The 16,608-nt window shown below is 39.0% G+C and overlaps 1 pseudogene; it reads left to right on the top strand.

Moving 5' to 3' along the window:
• LOC121444384 overlaps positions 1–14,332 on the top strand; it is a 44,743-nt pseudogene extending 30,411 nt beyond the window's left edge.
• The last annotated feature ends 2,276 nt before the right edge of the window (positions 14,333–16,608 follow it).

The following is a 16,608-nucleotide window of genomic DNA, read 5'->3' as shown; positions in this document are numbered from 1 at the left end:
TCTCTAGGCCTTAATCATGGTCTCTGACTTAGTAACACAGTAAATGTTTCCATATTGTTGCTGAACTTCTCTGGGAGCTGAGACAGGAGTATTACAGTGAGTTCAATGCTGTCTTAGGATTTCTATTGCTTTGAAGAGACACCTTGACCATGGCAACTCTTGTAAAAGAAGACATTTAATTGGGGTGGCTGCTTATAGTTTCAGTTTAGTCAATTATCATCATGATAGGAGCATGGTGGAGTATAGGCAGACTTGGTGCTGGAGAAGGAGCTGCAACATGTTGATATGCAAGCAACAGGAAGTAGACTATGTGTCACACTGAGTGAAGTTTGAGCAAAAGAGGCCAAAGCCTGACCCTACAGTGACACACTTCTTCCAACAAGGCCACATTTATTTAAACATGACTGCCCCTCCTAATATTGCCACTCACTTTAGGATCATTTTCTTTCAAACCACCACAAATGCCCACTTAAATTACATAGTTTGAGACAGGTTTAGACTGTATAGCAAATATGTCTGTCTGTCTGTCTACCCCATCTGTTTGTCTGTCTGTCTATATGTCATCTATCTATCTATCCATCTATCTGTCTCTCTGTCTGTCTGCCTGTCATCCATCTATCTATCTATCTATCTATCTATCTATCTATCTGCCTACCTACCTATCCATCCATCCATTACTTGGATGTGATGTGTCCTATACAGGTTCATGTGTTTGAACACTTGGTCTCTGACTTGTGTCATTGTTTTGTGACATTATAGACCTTTGGGAGCTATGCTCTAGCTAGAAGAGTAGTTTATAGCAATGCCTCACTTCCAATTTCCTCTGTGTTTCCAGATTTATCCAGGCCCAAGAAGGCAGTCTACTATGTGTTTGTGCTTCCACAGGTGAGGGCCACTCTTGCTGAAATGCTTTTCCTTCAATGATGAACTGAATACAAGACAAGTAACAAATAAGAAAAAATTGGTACCCAATGATAGAGTTGTGGTTGTGGCTACCTGATCATAGGCTTTTAGAATTGGTTTGCAAGAGGAATTTGGGATAGTATGGATCTATAGGTTAGTGAGACCCCCCAAGTACTATTAGCAGAGCTTAATAGTTCATTCTGGAAGGAAACCAGAAAGTTACAATGAAAATGAAAACAGTAATGGCTTGGCTCACAAGGTTTTGGAAAGAACACGGCTCAATCAGGAACCAGGTTAAAGGCCATTCATGCTATATTCTGAATAATAATGGGGTTTCATGTAGGTGGACTTTTCTTTCCCCCACTCATTCCCAAATAGCCAACATGGAGACTCAAAATTAATTATAGCTGCTCAGCCTATAATGAAGGCTTATTACTAACTAGCACTTACAACTTAAATTAACTATTTATATTAGTCTACATTCGACCATGTGGCATTACCTCTCTTTCATCTTGGACCTCCTGTTTCCTCCCTGTGTCTTACTGGCAACTCCCCTGACTTCACCCTTCTTCCCAGTATCTTTAGTCGGGTTTTTCTGCCTAACCTTATCATTTCCAACTATTGACCAGCTGGCTTCTTTATTAAACCATTCACAGCATAATTTACAGTATAAAGAAACATTATTCCACAGCATTTGCATTCTATGTCTTGAAAATCTAAATGAGGCTAAATTAAAAAAACACAAATTTCAGTGACAGTGGAAATTTCCGGAGAGCACAGGCTGTGCCATGGCTATTGCTAACAGTTCTTATTCGGGTTTATAATGGAAAAGAAGAAAACGTGAACTCTATATAGCTTTCTTCTTTTTAAGTGTAAACTTGAAAATGTGAATCGCCAGATATAAACAGTGGGGCAAGAAGAGGATAAAACTTAGGACCTTAGGAGAATGTAACATTTTATAACTGCTCTGTGGCACTGAGACTATTTAGTTAAAGACATCCGTTTGGATGTACTATTTTGTAACTATTTTGTGGCATTGTTAATTTAATTTAAATTAATTTTATGTATGTATATCACATATAACATGCCTGTACAGATGCTGTCAGATGCCAGAAGGGGAAATTGGATCCCCTGGAGCTGCAGTTACACATAGTTGTGAGCCACCTAATGTAGATGCTGGGAATAGAACTTGAGTCTTTTGGGAGAACAGCAAACACTTGCTGGGAGAACAGCAAGCACTGAGTCAGCCTGACCCTCTTTTCATCATCATTTATGCCCCGGCAATGCTTAATGATGTAAGGGCAACCCATTTATAACTGTTTTCCAGTTGTTCCTGTCTTGGGCTGTCCTAGATGCTTTTGTTATTATCATACAGAAGATTCCACAGACTTCCTTTATGCTGCCTATCCAGCATTTTGGGGTCCTTCCTCCTTGCCTTATCCCATGCACTCCTCCAAGCAGTGCTATCTCTGGGTACCTGCCATCATTCATTCTCATAACATGGCCGAAGTATCTTGAGCACCATTGGGGTATCCTGTAGTTTACTTCCATCTATAGATGAAGATTTTTTTTATTTTTCTTTCTTTCTTTTCTTTCTTTTTTTTTTTGAGTCAGGGTTTCTCTGTAGGTTTGGAGCCTGTCCTGGAACTAACTCTTTTATACCAGGCTGGCCTCAAACTCACAGAAATCTACCTCCCTCTGCCTCCTGAGTTCTGGGATTAAAGGTGTGCACCACCACCTGCCTTGATGGATATGTTTCTTAACGTCATCATTGTGTAGCCTATCTCTTTATGTGATTCCTAGAATTGTCCTGACACATGCCATCTCAAACATATTCAGCTGCTGTTCTGTGGAGCATTTCATTGTCCAGGTTTCAGAGTTGTAAAGAAGGCAGTTCAAAAATTCTTCGCAGACCTCAAAAGAACAGTATTAAACATCATATGGAACAGCAAAAAACTCAGGATAGCCAAAACAATCCTGTACAATAAAGGAACTTCTGGAGGCATCATAATCCCTGACTTTGAACTCTACTACAGACCTACAATAATGAAAACAGCCTGGTATTTGCATAAAAACAGACAAGAGAACCAATGGAGCCAAATCAAAGACACAAATATTAACCCACATACCTACAAACACCTGATTTTTGACAAAGAAGCAAAAAATATCAAATAGAAAAAGGAAAACATATTTAACAATTGATGCTGGCATAACTGGATGTCAACATGTAGAAGAATGAAAATAAATTTATATCTATTGACATACACAAAACTCAAGTCCAAATGGATTAAAGATCTCATCATAAAGTCAACCATACTAAACCTCATAGAAGAGAAAGCAGGAAGTACACTTGAATGCATTGGCACAGGAGACCACTTCCTAAATATAACCCCAGCAGCACGGATACTGAGAGAAACAATTAATAAATGGGACCTCCTGAAACTGAAAAACTTCTGTAAAGCAAAGGACACAGTCAACAAGACAAAACGACAGCCTACAAAATGGGAAAAGATCTTTACCAACCCCACATCAGAGAGAGGTCTGATCTCCAAAATATGCAAAGAATTCAAGAAATTGGTCATCAAAAAAAAAGTAATCCAATAAAAATGGAGTACAGACCTAAACAGAGAACTCTCAACAGGAATCTAAAATGGCTGAAAGACACTTAAGGAAATGCTCAACATTCTTAGTCATCAGAGAAATGCAGATCAAAACAACTTTGAGATTCCATTTTACACCTGTAAGAATGACCAAGATCAAAAACACTGATGGCAACTTATGCTGGAGAGGATGTAAGGTAAAGGAAACACTCCTCCACTGCTGGTGGTAGTTCAGACTGGTATAGCCTTTTTGGAAATAAGTAACCCAATTTCTCAGAAAATTAGGAAACAACCTACCTCAAGGCCCAGCAATACCCCTTTTGGGTATATACCCAAAGGATTCTCAATTGTACCACAAGGGAATGTGCTCAACTATGTTCATAGCAGCATTATTTTTCATAGCCAGAACAAGGAAAGAATGTAAATGTACCTCAACCAAAGAATGGATAAGGAAAATGTGATACATTTACACAATAGAGTACTACCCAGCAGAAAAAAAAATATTGACATCTCGAAATTTGCAGACAAATGGATGGATCTAAAAAACATCATATTGAGTGAGGTAACCCAGACCCAGAAAGACAAATATAATATGTACTCACTCAAAAGTGGCTTTTAGACATACAACAAAGAAAACCAGCCCACAAATCACAATCCCAGATAATCTAGACAACAATGAGGGCCCTAAGAGAGACATACATATATCTAATCTACATGGGACGTAGAAAAAGAGAAGATCTCCTGAGTAAATTGGGAGCATGGGGACTATGGGAGAAGGTAGAAGGGGAGGGTACAGGAAGGGAAGGGAGCAGAGAAAAATGTAGAGCTCAATAAAAAATAAAAAAGAAGGCAGCTCAAGACCAGTGTCTCATATATTTGCACTTTTGTTGTTATATCTCTTGCTGACCAAACCTTTCTTAGTGCCTGGAATGTAGCCCTCACTATCCCTATCTGCCTCTTGATGTCTGAAATAGTTCCTCCTTTGAATCGAGGTTTTCTCCAAGGTGAGTGTTTGCATGAGGTTCTGAACCTTCATTACGATATTAAAATCTTTGTGTGCCCTTCCCATGTATTGTATCTCAGTCTTCTCAATATTTACTTTCATACCAAGGCTCAGATCCTTGGTATGAAGTATGAAACCTGACCCTATCAAATATTAAATATGAGTGTACTTAAACTGTCTGTGTAGGAGCTGTCTTATGCCACTATGACAGGAATATTTATTTATGTTGTTTACACAAGAGTGTACTTTCTCTTTTCATGACATTTTCATTTTTGCTGTCTTTTGTGTACTAATTGAACTCTTTCCTGCAATAATGCAAGAACTGAACAGTCAAATTTCTTCATAGTATCTTGGTACTATAACTCAAATGAACATCCTCTAGGAGCAAGGTGAAACAAAATGATCTCTCTCTCTCTCTAGATAAGAACATCATCATTTTCACCCCCACCACACACACACTCTCCTGGTCAACACCATGTTTGGAAGGCATAGAAATCCCTTTGAATTCCTTTGTGAACATAGTGGCCTTTCTATCTATCTGATTTCACCATCTTTAGGACTTTCCTTTTTTTTTCTAAATAGAGGATCCTAATTCACTAAATCCTCTATGAAAGAGAGATGACATGTCACAGATAGAGACTTGGAAAGACCATCTGCACTAAGCCCTCTGGCATAATTGTGGCACACCAAAATCTAAGGAAAAGAAAGGTTCCTATGAGGGATATCTCCTCTTGGGTGGTTTTGAATGAATTTAGAGATACCTGCTTCTCAGGGTGTGTCTTCTCTTTCAGATGGGGAACCAAATGCCAGTTCTAGTAGATAACCTTTGCAATGCATCCTGAAGACTTATAATAAATTCATCGGCAAACCCTATTGACAAAGAGGCTAATATTTTTCTGTATGACAGGTTAGCTATAATATGACCTAAACAATGGGGGAAAATGGTCAGAACATGATACGTTCCACTGTACTACCATTTTACTGATGGCAAAAGACATAGAGTTAAATGCTATATGTACAAATAATCTTTAATATTTTTAAAAAGGTTAAATTTGTTTTAAGTAGATTTCTGTCAGCTACTATATGTCTAAGTTCCCTCAGATGGCTGTTCATACCCAGAACAATTTAAATAGCCAAAACAATGCCACCTTTGTCTCTTGCAAGAGGTAACAAATTCAGAACATGCCACACTGTAGCTCACGTAGTTTTTCCAAGGTTGAACAACCTAAGAGAGATTAGAAACAGGATTTAGGAAGTTTTGTGAATGACCCTGGTGGGAACAGCAAGACCATATAACAGCTCTGATCTGACATGGCAAGGTTTCACATTAACAATGGTGCAAACTTTAACAGAAATCAGCAGTTATATGGTGACTGAGGAAACCCACCAGTTTTCAGAATACTTACATGTTGTAGGGAGGGCCACTGGTTGGTTCCAGCTGCTAAGACCATAAATAATCACACAGAAACTGTATTAATTGAATCACTACTTGGCCCATTAGCTCGAGCTTCTTATTGGCTAACTCTTACATATTAATTTAACCGATTTTTATTAATCTGTGTACTGCCATGTAGCTGTGGCTTAATGGCTAAAGTTTTGTCTGGCTACAGTGGACAACATGGCTCCTCTTTGTCTCTGTTTTTCTTTCTCCCAGCATTCAGCTTAATTTTCCCTGCACACCTAAGTTCTGCCCTACTATAGGTTCAAAGAAATTTCTTTATTCATTAATGGTAATCACAGAATACAGAGGGAAATCTCATATCACCTCCTATTTTCTGTTTAAATAAAAAGGAAGGTTTTAACTTTAGCATAGTAAAATTACATATAAAAAAACAGTTATCAAGCAAGAATTACAGTTATATTTATATCTATTTTATCTTTTATCATAACTAAGGAAAACTATAACTACAAATTTTTCAATTCCATCAAAAACTCCAGAAGGATATAATATTACCTAAGTAAACAATAAGTTCATTATAAGCAACTTATAAAACTCTAGAATTGACAGAGACATCTCACTGCCTGGACAGTCACCCAAAGTTCTTCTGTACTGTTGGGGAATCCATCTCTAGCCTACAGGCCCATAGTATTTGGCAGACTTTTCCATGGACCAGAAAATTTCAAAGACAGGTCCTCATATATTGACAGTTTGTCAGTTACTTTCTTCTGCATCCTGCAGAATGTCTGAATGATTCCTTCATGTAGCAGGAACCCTGAAAGATGGTCTCACCTTTAGGCAAGTTCAGAAGCCATTTCTCTGTGGGTCCTGCATGCCCAGTTCATCAAGTAGTCCAGGCAAGAGCGGTTTATTGCCCAAATGGCTAACCAACTCCATAAAAAGCCTCTTTGATGCCAATCTTCCTCTTGAAGTAATTGGTGCTACCAGGAGCAGATGTGTCTCACTGTCATGAAAAGTCCCAAGTTCTTAATCATTTTAAATACCATATTCTGTAGTCTCTTAAAGGTTTGAAGAATGCGTATCCATCTGAAATACATCTCTGTATATCTTGAAAATCTAAATAACATGATTACAAGCTTGATTATTATAGATGATTATCCATTAACCTATAGTTCTTAATGATATATTACATTTTAAAATAAGTTGCACAAACACAATACCTTAATCAAGAACAGAAATATACATATACATAGCATAACAAAATTGACCTTAATTTTGTATCAATAAGTCAAGATCAATACCACTACAAATCTCTATAGCATATCCCTGTTTAAATGTAAAAGAACATTTGTAAACAATATTTTGAAATATGGGCATAGTTATTTCCCCAATTCCTTCCTGCTGTTTATTGGGTGAAGTAATTTTTAGGGGTGTTCAAGGCAACCTTTCAGGCATCTTGGCTCATCAAGCCATATTAGTCTGGAAGCAATTCACAGGTTCTCATCCTCGGTGGAAACAAAAGAAGAACCTCTTTTCCAAAGCAACATATCCTTTGACCCAAAATCTGAAGTCAAGATACTTTTGTAATACACATGTATGTTTAGCTTAGCAGCCCATATAATAAAATGTCTCTCTGTAGTTGACTCCTTCACAGTTAAAAAACAGAGAAGTCGACCAATGGAATCGAATAGAAGACCCTGACATTAACCCACAAACCTATGAACACCTGATTTTCGATAAAGGAGCTAAAAGTATACAATGGAAAAAAGAGAGCATCTTCAACAAATTGTGCTGGCAAAACTGGATGTCAACCTGTAGAAGAATGAAAATACATCCATATCTATCACCATGCACAAAACTCAAGTCCAAATGGATTAAAGACCTCAATATCAGTCCGAACACACTGAACCTGATAGAAGAGAAAGTGGGAAGTACTCTACAACACATGGGCACAGGAGACAACTTCCTATGTATAATCCCAGCAGCACAGACATTAAGGGCAACATTGAATAAATGGGACCTCCTGAGACTGAGAAGCTTCTGTAAAGCAAAGGACACTGTCACTAAGACACAAAGGCAACCCACTAACTGGGAGAAGATCTTCACCAACCCCGCAACTGACAAAGGTCTGATCTCCAAAATATATGAAGAACTCAAGAAACTAGACCGTAAAAGGCTAATCAAACCAATTATAAAATGGGGCACTGAGCTGAACAGAGAATTCTCAAAAGAAGAAGTTCAAATGGCCAAAAGACACTTAAGGTCATGCTCAACTTCCTTGGTGATCAGGGAAATGCAAATCAAGACAACTTTAAGATACCATCTTACACCTGTCAGAATGGCTAAAATCAAAAACACCAATGATAGCCTTTGCTGGAGAGGTTGTGGAGAAAGGGGTACACTCATCCATTGCTGGTGGAAATGCAAACTTGTGCAACCACTTTGGAAAGCAGTGTGGCAGTTTCTCAGGAAATTTGGGATCAACCTACCCCTGGACCCAGCAATACCACTCTTGGGAATATACCCAAGAGAGGCCTTATGATACAACAAAAGTATATGCTCTCCTATGTTCATAGCAGCATTGTTTGTAATAGCCAGAACCTGGAAACAACCTAGATGCCCTTCAACGGAAGAATGGATGAAGAAAGTATGGAATATATACATATTAGAGTACTACTCAGCAGTAAAAAACAATGACTTCTTGAATTTTGCATGCAAATGGATGGAAATAGAAAACACTATCCTGAGTGAGGTAAGCCAGACCCAAAAAGAGGAACATGGGATGTACTCACTCATATTTGGTTTCAAGCCATAAACCAAGGACATTGAGCCTATAATTAGTGATCCTAGAGAAGCTAAATAAGAAGAACCCAAAGAAACACATATAGGCATCCTCCTGAATATTAACCTTCATCAGGCGATGAAAGGAGATAGAGACAGAGACCCACAATGGAGCACCAGACAGAAATCTCAAGGTCCAAATCAGGAGCAGAAGGAGAGAGAGCACGAGCAAAGAACTCAGGACCATGAGGGGTGCACCCACACACTGAGACAATGGAGATGTTCTATCGGGAACACACCAAGGCCAGCTGGCCTGGATCTGAAAAAGCCTGGGATAAAACCGGACTCGCTGAACACAGTGGACAATGAGGACTACTAAGAACTCAAGAACAATGGCAATGGGTTTTTGATCCTACTGCACGTACTGGCTTTGTGGGAGCCTAGGCAGTTTGGATGCTCACCTTACTAGACCTGGATGGAGGTGGGTGGTCCTTGGACTTCCCACAGGGCAGGGAACCCTGATTGCTCTTTGGGCTGACGAGGGAGGGGGACTTAATTGGGGGAGGGGGAGGGAAATGGGAGGTGGTGGCAGGGAAGAGACAGAAATCTTTAATAAATAAATAAATTTAAAAAAAATTCAAAGAAAACAATCATATATTTAATTGAAACTCTCTGTGAATTTTTCATCTTTTTGTGGTTTATTCTTTGTTTACTCCTTTTAATCTATGACTGTCTGTACTCTGTCTCTTTAAAAACTTTACCTCATTTTTAAAAACCTTTACTTCTTTTCATAACTGTCTATATTCCTTTTCTTCTCTCTCCTAAGCCTACGTACATTTATCCAACACTGTGACCCATTTAGAGGCCTTTTATGTCTGAATCTGTCCTATTGTGTATCTGTAATTATTTACTGTACAGGAGCACTTCTTAAAATGCGAACCACTTCTGAAAAACTTAAACTATGCCATTACTAGGGTCTATATGGCCTGTCTGCTTGTTCCACCCAGTCCGACATGGTGATGGAGGACGTCCGTTTACTGCCTCTGAGCTGCTCACACCAGAAATCAATTTAGTTTCCCCCACCTACCTAAATTTTGCCCTGATATATATATGTCCAAAACAGTTTCTTTATTCATTAATGATAATCACAGCATACAGAGAGAAATCCTATATCACTTACATGTTATAAGTGACTGTAAATGCCCATCATGGGAAACCTTGATGTCATCATTGCAGACCCCAGCTAAAAATACAATGATGAAATGGAATTGGAAATGGGTATTATACAGTTTAGTTAGTTAAGGGTCTTAGGACTAATAGCATCAAAACTCAATAACACCAAGCTGGCTATCATAGATAAAGAACCAAATGAAATCCCATGGGCTTCCTTGAGAATCTAATGTAGTCCCTAATTAGCTATGCCTTTATGATGTCAAACATTTAAGGAGAAATGTTTTAGAAATTCATCCTAAAAGTTAAATTCATCACAACCTGTAGTAATTTGAGCAGCGGGGCTGCGTCCCTGGCACCCGGCCTCCCCCACAGCTAGCTTTACCCAAAATAATTACACGGAAACTGTATTCTTTTAAACACTGCTTGGCCCTTTAGCTCTAGCCCTTACTGGCTAATTCTGATATCCCGATCAACCCATCTCTAATAATCTGTGGGCACCGGTCTTACAGGGAATATTCTAGCCTACGTCCATCCTGGGTCGGAGCTTCATCGCGTGTGTCTGCCCAGAGCGGGCCATGGCGTCTCTCTGCTCCAGAGAGCAGAGCTGTCGAGTCTCTGAGCTCACTTCCTCTTCCTCCCAGCATTCTGTTCTGTTTACTCCACCCACCTAAGGGTGGGCCTATCAAATGGGCCTAGCAGTTTCTTTATTGCTTAACCAATGAAATCAACAGATTGATATATGACACTCCCACATCAACAACCTGCCCCAAGTATTAGGAGGCAGTTATAAAAATAAACAATGTCGGGAGTTTCCATTAACAATTTCTTCCAAGTGACTATCTCAGATTTTGTGGGGGGCTTTTTGTTTGTTTGTTTGTTTGCTTGTTTCATTACACAGATAAAGAGGAACGGCAAAATGTTCTATGCAATGAAAAACATAAAAAGATTGGCAGAGCCAACTTTTTGCAGCCTAATACTGTCCATGGGCCCCATGAGATAAGCAGTTGGACATTCTTCATATGCCTGTTGTCAGTGTACAATACCCTTCCATTAGAAACAGGAGTGCTTAGGTACAATAAATCTCCAGAGACAGCATGCCCCACTTGTGGGAAGCCAGGTCTTTGAGGGATTAACTGTCCCCAGGCCAAAAAAAAAAACACAAACAAAATTCTGCTTTTGTTGTGACTCTCAAACAAAGTGGTTCAAGACTTTAGAATGTCCCCAACTGACAGGTTACCACATACGGGCCTGAGCATAGTGTAATCACTGACGTTGCTGATAGAACTTGGTTTTTCCTCATGTGTGCATGAACCTCCTACAGTGTACTGAAATAAAATGGAAGTGAACTTTCACTGCACTACTTCATTTCCTCTGGAATAGACACCTACTTCCTCACTTCTTTCATGTGAGTGCTGAATGTCCTGTCTCAGGAAAACACCTACTAACTGAAATGGGAGCCCAGGTGAGTTTCTAAGCTGAGTCTTCCAACCTCTAAAACAAGGGGACCAAAGTGGGAATCTCACCCCCCTAATAACATGCCAGTAATCAATCCTCATGTCTTGAACACAGATGTCCCTTGGAGGGAAATAACTGTCATTTCTGATACAATAAGAAAAAGGGTATCTACATGATTCCCTCACCAAAAAAGCAGTATTCCCTAAAGGAAGAAACTAGGGTTTATCTAAGACAACTCATTAAAAATTTCACTCATGGGCTTCTATTTCCTTGTAACTCCCCAAGTGATATCACAATATTGGCATTCAAAAAAAAAAACAACAACAGAATAGGGCATACAGATGTGTGTAGAAATTTGGGGCTATAAATATAGCCTTGATTTCTTTTCAAGCCATTGTTCCCAACACTGAAGCTCAGTATCTTTCTCTCCTTGACCTCAAAGATGCTTTCTTCTGTATCCCAATGGCTTCAGAATTCCAGTCATATTTTGCTTTTGAATGAAAAAGAAACTAGAAATTGAAGTGAATAATTTGACCTAGAAGATTCAGGAGCATTTCCCATATGCTTGGGTAGTTTTGCTTGGGTAGTTTCTGACTTGGAAAACTTACCTCTGAAGAAAGAAAAAAGCCTACAGTGTGCAGAACATCTCCTTTTGTGTCATGTAATATGCTACAAAGACTTTACATTTATTGAGTACCAAGTATATCAATTCTCAAAAGAAGACTCAGTTAATAAAACAGGTCACTTACTGAGTACTTGAACTATTCCTTTGGTGACAATCACTCCAGAATAGCTCCCTTTCTGTCCTCAAATACTCAGGTGCAATGAAGAATGTTCTCAGGCTTTACTAGACATCAAAGGGTATAGATTCTGGGTTATGAGAAAATTGCTCGGCCTCTAGATGAAGTTCATAAGAGACTAGAGATGCTCAGCCACTAATTTGGGGAAGAAAATAAAATAGTGCATTTCTGCAGCTCACCTCTCTATTATTCAGCTACTCAGGGATTGATATTTAAATAAATGTTGTAATTTCTATATTTCTGAAATAATAATAATTTCTATGTATGTCATAACCATATCTTGGATATTTATTAAAGAAGACTCACCCAGTTTGTTGTGACTCACCAACTTCCTCTGTATCACAGCAGCAATAGTATTATTATAAACAGAGAAGTTGTGTGTGTGTGTGTGTGTGTGTGTTTATCATTTTGAGCCATCCCTTACACATATCTTACAGGATATTATATGTGTATATACATATATATGTATATATGTGTGTGTGTACACACATATCCCTTAACAGGTCACTATTCTTATAAATGCAAGACTCTTTCTACCTGACAGATAAATTCTAAGATACCAGACCTTCCTATTAGAAAATCTACAGGTGTCTATTTGGAGATGTTCGTCTCTGAATGCTGCTACTTCTGTGCAGAGAACAGTCTGGCCTTCTCTACTCCTCTCTGCCCACGAGAGGGTGTGACTACTAGAAAGAATAGCTATAGCAGCTATGGCTATATTTATTAATGTCCTAGAGATGAGCGGCCAGGTCTGTCTTTATACCATCCTATTTCTTTTCACTCCTTCTGACCCATCTAAACTGAGAAGAACATAGGCATAGAGCTCTGACCTGTATCCAGGACACATGATCTCAGTCTAGATAACTGCTAATTGCATGGTTACTGTGGATGAATATCTGAGCTTGGTTTCCTTTTTACAGTGTGTGGGGTGATAGTAGGTCTTGTAAGAATAATATTCATGGTCTCTTCTATCTCTGATGTCTCAGGAACCTCACATTCACAGAGACAATTTCCTCCTTATTGAAAGAGATGAATTAGGCATAAATGTATTCAAGACTGTATAATATGGATGGAAAATACTAAAGTTTATAGTGTCAAAGCACTTCACTTAGACCAAAGGTATTCTCCACAAAAGTAACAGACTGAGTAGGTCCATAATTTGGTAATTTTCTGGAGGGTACAGCCATCTCTGCTATTACCACATCATCTTTAGGTGTGGGTGATCCAAATAATAGATGAAATGTGCTTTCTACATGAAAAAGTGGCAGATTTTAAGATATTAAAAAAAGGAAAGCTATCTTCCTCAGAACAGACTTATTGTCTGGAAAATTCAAAGGAATGTTCATCTGCTAGTGGACTGTGGGTGAATAATATAAACCAGAAACTCAGCGTGAACTTGTTCTGCATGGAAAGAAAGTTGAAAGCTGGTTAAAAGCTGGGATCTTAGAATGAAAGCCAAAGCAGGATGAATAGATTTTTATTGATAATACAAATGGGAAAAGACATTTATAAAAATACTATCAAAGGAGCATGAGACTCAAACATATGAATCAGTTAATCCAGTTGTACCAGACCTCCAAAAATATGATTTCAAGGAGTCATTTAATTTTTGAATCAAATTTCCATATATTCCCATATCAATTTCAGCTATAGTAGCACTTCAAAGGGTTTCTCCCTAGAGCCACAAACTAAAACAAGCTACAAATGCTCAGCGAAGATACGACAGTGGATACAAAGATAATTCCAGTTGAAGATTTAGTCAATGAGTTTTAATGAGATTCTTTGAGTTTACTTGAAGTTCTAAGGAAGTATGTGCAGATTGGCTCATGTCCTCATATTTACAAATCCTGACAGTTTTGCTGGAGATAATGAACAGAGGCCACTTTTCCCAAAGGAAATTCAAGAAGACTCTTTTGTTTCAAGCCTCACTTTCAACCATATGGGACAAATAAGTATGACAAAATTTCTCAATTAAATAGACTATAGAAGCTAATAAGAACAGAGGGAGGATTTTTATTGCTGATAAAATATCTCTGGAGTTGCTGTGTCCAGGATGTTCTGGTAATAGCACAAGTGAAATAAACAGCCCTTAGTTTTCTTCTTCAAAAGAAGAGAGCAGTTTGTTGTCAGGATAAAAGAAATGCCATTAAAGTCAAATTCTTCCCTATCAATATCGAAGAAAAAGCCTGGTCATATGTTTAAAAATCAAGATATTTAAGGTAGAATATACTGGGTTGACATAGTACAACCTTGTTTCCAAAAGAAGTAAACCAAAACACAACCCTAATTAATCTCAAATAAATGTGATTTTAAAACTTTGTTGATTTTATACTCAGTTGACAACTTCATAAATGTCCAGAGTTCTGGTACTACAGTCATGTGCCATCATACCCAGCTAGTTCCTAATTTAAAACTAAGCAAACAAATACTTTTTTTTTAAGAAGGAGAAGGCTGGAGCAATTTTTTAGTGTACTCTTGTATAAGATCTGGAGTTCCATTTCCAGCACCCATATAGTACCCCACAACCATCCATAGCTCCAGTTCCAGAGGATCCAGAACTTTTTTCTGATCTCTATGGGCACTAGCTGTGTGTGTAGTTCACATGAATATATGCAGGCAACATACACACACAGACACACACACACAGAGACAGACAATGAAAGAAAGAAATCTTGAAAAAAAGTGTTTTCTTCAAGGAAACCCTGGCACTTACAGGTATGTCTAATTCAGTGATAGAGTGCTTAGTGCTTTGCTAGCTTGTATGTGTCTCTATGACCTCTCCCACCACATACACAAGACTTAGGAAAGAAGAGGAAGTTCTCTACCATGAAGCAGGCCTTGGAGCTGAGGCAAGCAAGACCCTGGTACTATTAGCAGCCTATTCAAGTCACTAAACTCCTGTTCTAGTGAGAGATTCTCATGAACCCCAGACTCTAAATCTGCCCTGTAAAGACACAGTGGGAAGCTTCTTGGCCTGAGAAAACCATCTTTTGAAACCTCATCTTTTTTTTTCTTTTACTTTGAGAGCTGAAATCAAGGTGATAATCTGATAACCCAGTGGATTCTCTTGAGACTCTTCACTGAAAGCTTACTGACACTCAAAAATGCCAGGAGCTCTCTATATGCACTGAGAATGTCAATGCAGGGGAACCAATGGATGGTGCTGGTGAAAGATCAGGATAGCACATTTGAGTGTGACCTGTGCTTGGAGAGAGCCAAGGACACTGTCCTCAGCCTATGTTTCCACCTTCATTATAGGTTGTGTTTAAAACCTGGAGGTTGTAAAGGCTGGAGAGCAGACCTAACAGATAAGTGTGTTCAGTTTATAAATCCAGCAGCAGCCAAGTAAGGGGCAGCAAAGGGCAACAGAAATCCAGAGAGAAACCATCCCCTAGTCCTTAAGGTCAGAGACCAGAGATGGAAAATTGTGTGTGTGTGTGTGTGTGTGTGTGTGTGTGTGTGTGTGTGAAGGATTTGGATGTGGAGAGAGTAATTATCAGATGTCTTTTTTTTTAATTGGAGAGTTTCTATGTAGGATATTTGTCACAGCATTTAATATAAATGATGGACAGTGTCGTTCTGCTATCCCTGGGATACCTCTTAGGTGGTTGAACAATTATTGCCACAACTCTGTTTGCATCCCTATTTATTGTGTTCTGGTTTCTGAATGCTGTTAGGTGTCAAGATATTCCTTTTCCCAAGGACATTTAGACAAAAGACAGCATTCCCTCAGAGACTTAAGAAGGTAGTTCCTACTTGCTAAAAGGACTAATTCTCCCCATCTCTGGCAAAGGGGGCTTAATCCTCCATTAACCTGTGCCTGTGGTGCTATTAGCATAGTAAGGTCTATGCTGGCCTCTAAGCTCCCTCACTCCCTACTCATAAGTAACTTTTACAGAGACATCCTGGCTGGTATACCTCTACCCTAACCCTCTGTAGCCCTTGAGTTTCTCTTCCCTTCCTTCCAGTTTCATTTCCCTATATAACTAAGCCATTTTGGCTACATGTCCTCTTGGTCTCTTGATCCTCCTGGTTCCATGTGCTTTTTTCCCCTCCCCCCTTTCTTCTTCCTTTTCTCATCACCCAAGTCAGTCTGTTGGTTATGTTCACTCTGAACCCTTACAGCTGCCTCTGGCTATATTCTTCCTCTTATCTACTGTAGGGCCTGGGTCTACCCTTGTTCCTGGGGTTCATCTTGAGGACAGTTTCTGGTCAGCCAACTAAAACATTCTGTTTGTTCTGGTGCTCCAACTGGTGATTAGCTGTAGGGCATTGTTTACTCCGTCTTTGGTGTGGTAATTTCCCACCTGCCTGGGGGGAAATCCTTGTGCAGCTAGAGGTATATAAGGATTTCCCCATGGTTGAATAAACAAAATTCGGCTGATCTCCTTTCGAATGACCCAGGTCTCTTGTGTGTTCTTTCAATCTCCAGGCTTTTGCCAGACTCATGTAAGGTACAGTGACAGACGAACTGTACCAAGAGGGTAACACAGA

The sequence above is a fragment of the Microtus oregoni genome, unplaced genomic scaffold (genome assembly GCF_018167655.1).
Source record: "Microtus oregoni isolate MIOR12 unplaced genomic scaffold, Mior012 000121F_ref0000216, whole genome shotgun sequence".
NCBI lineage: Eukaryota > Metazoa > Chordata > Mammalia > Rodentia > Cricetidae > Microtus > Microtus oregoni.
This window is presented reverse-complemented; position numbering and strand designations above follow the sequence as displayed.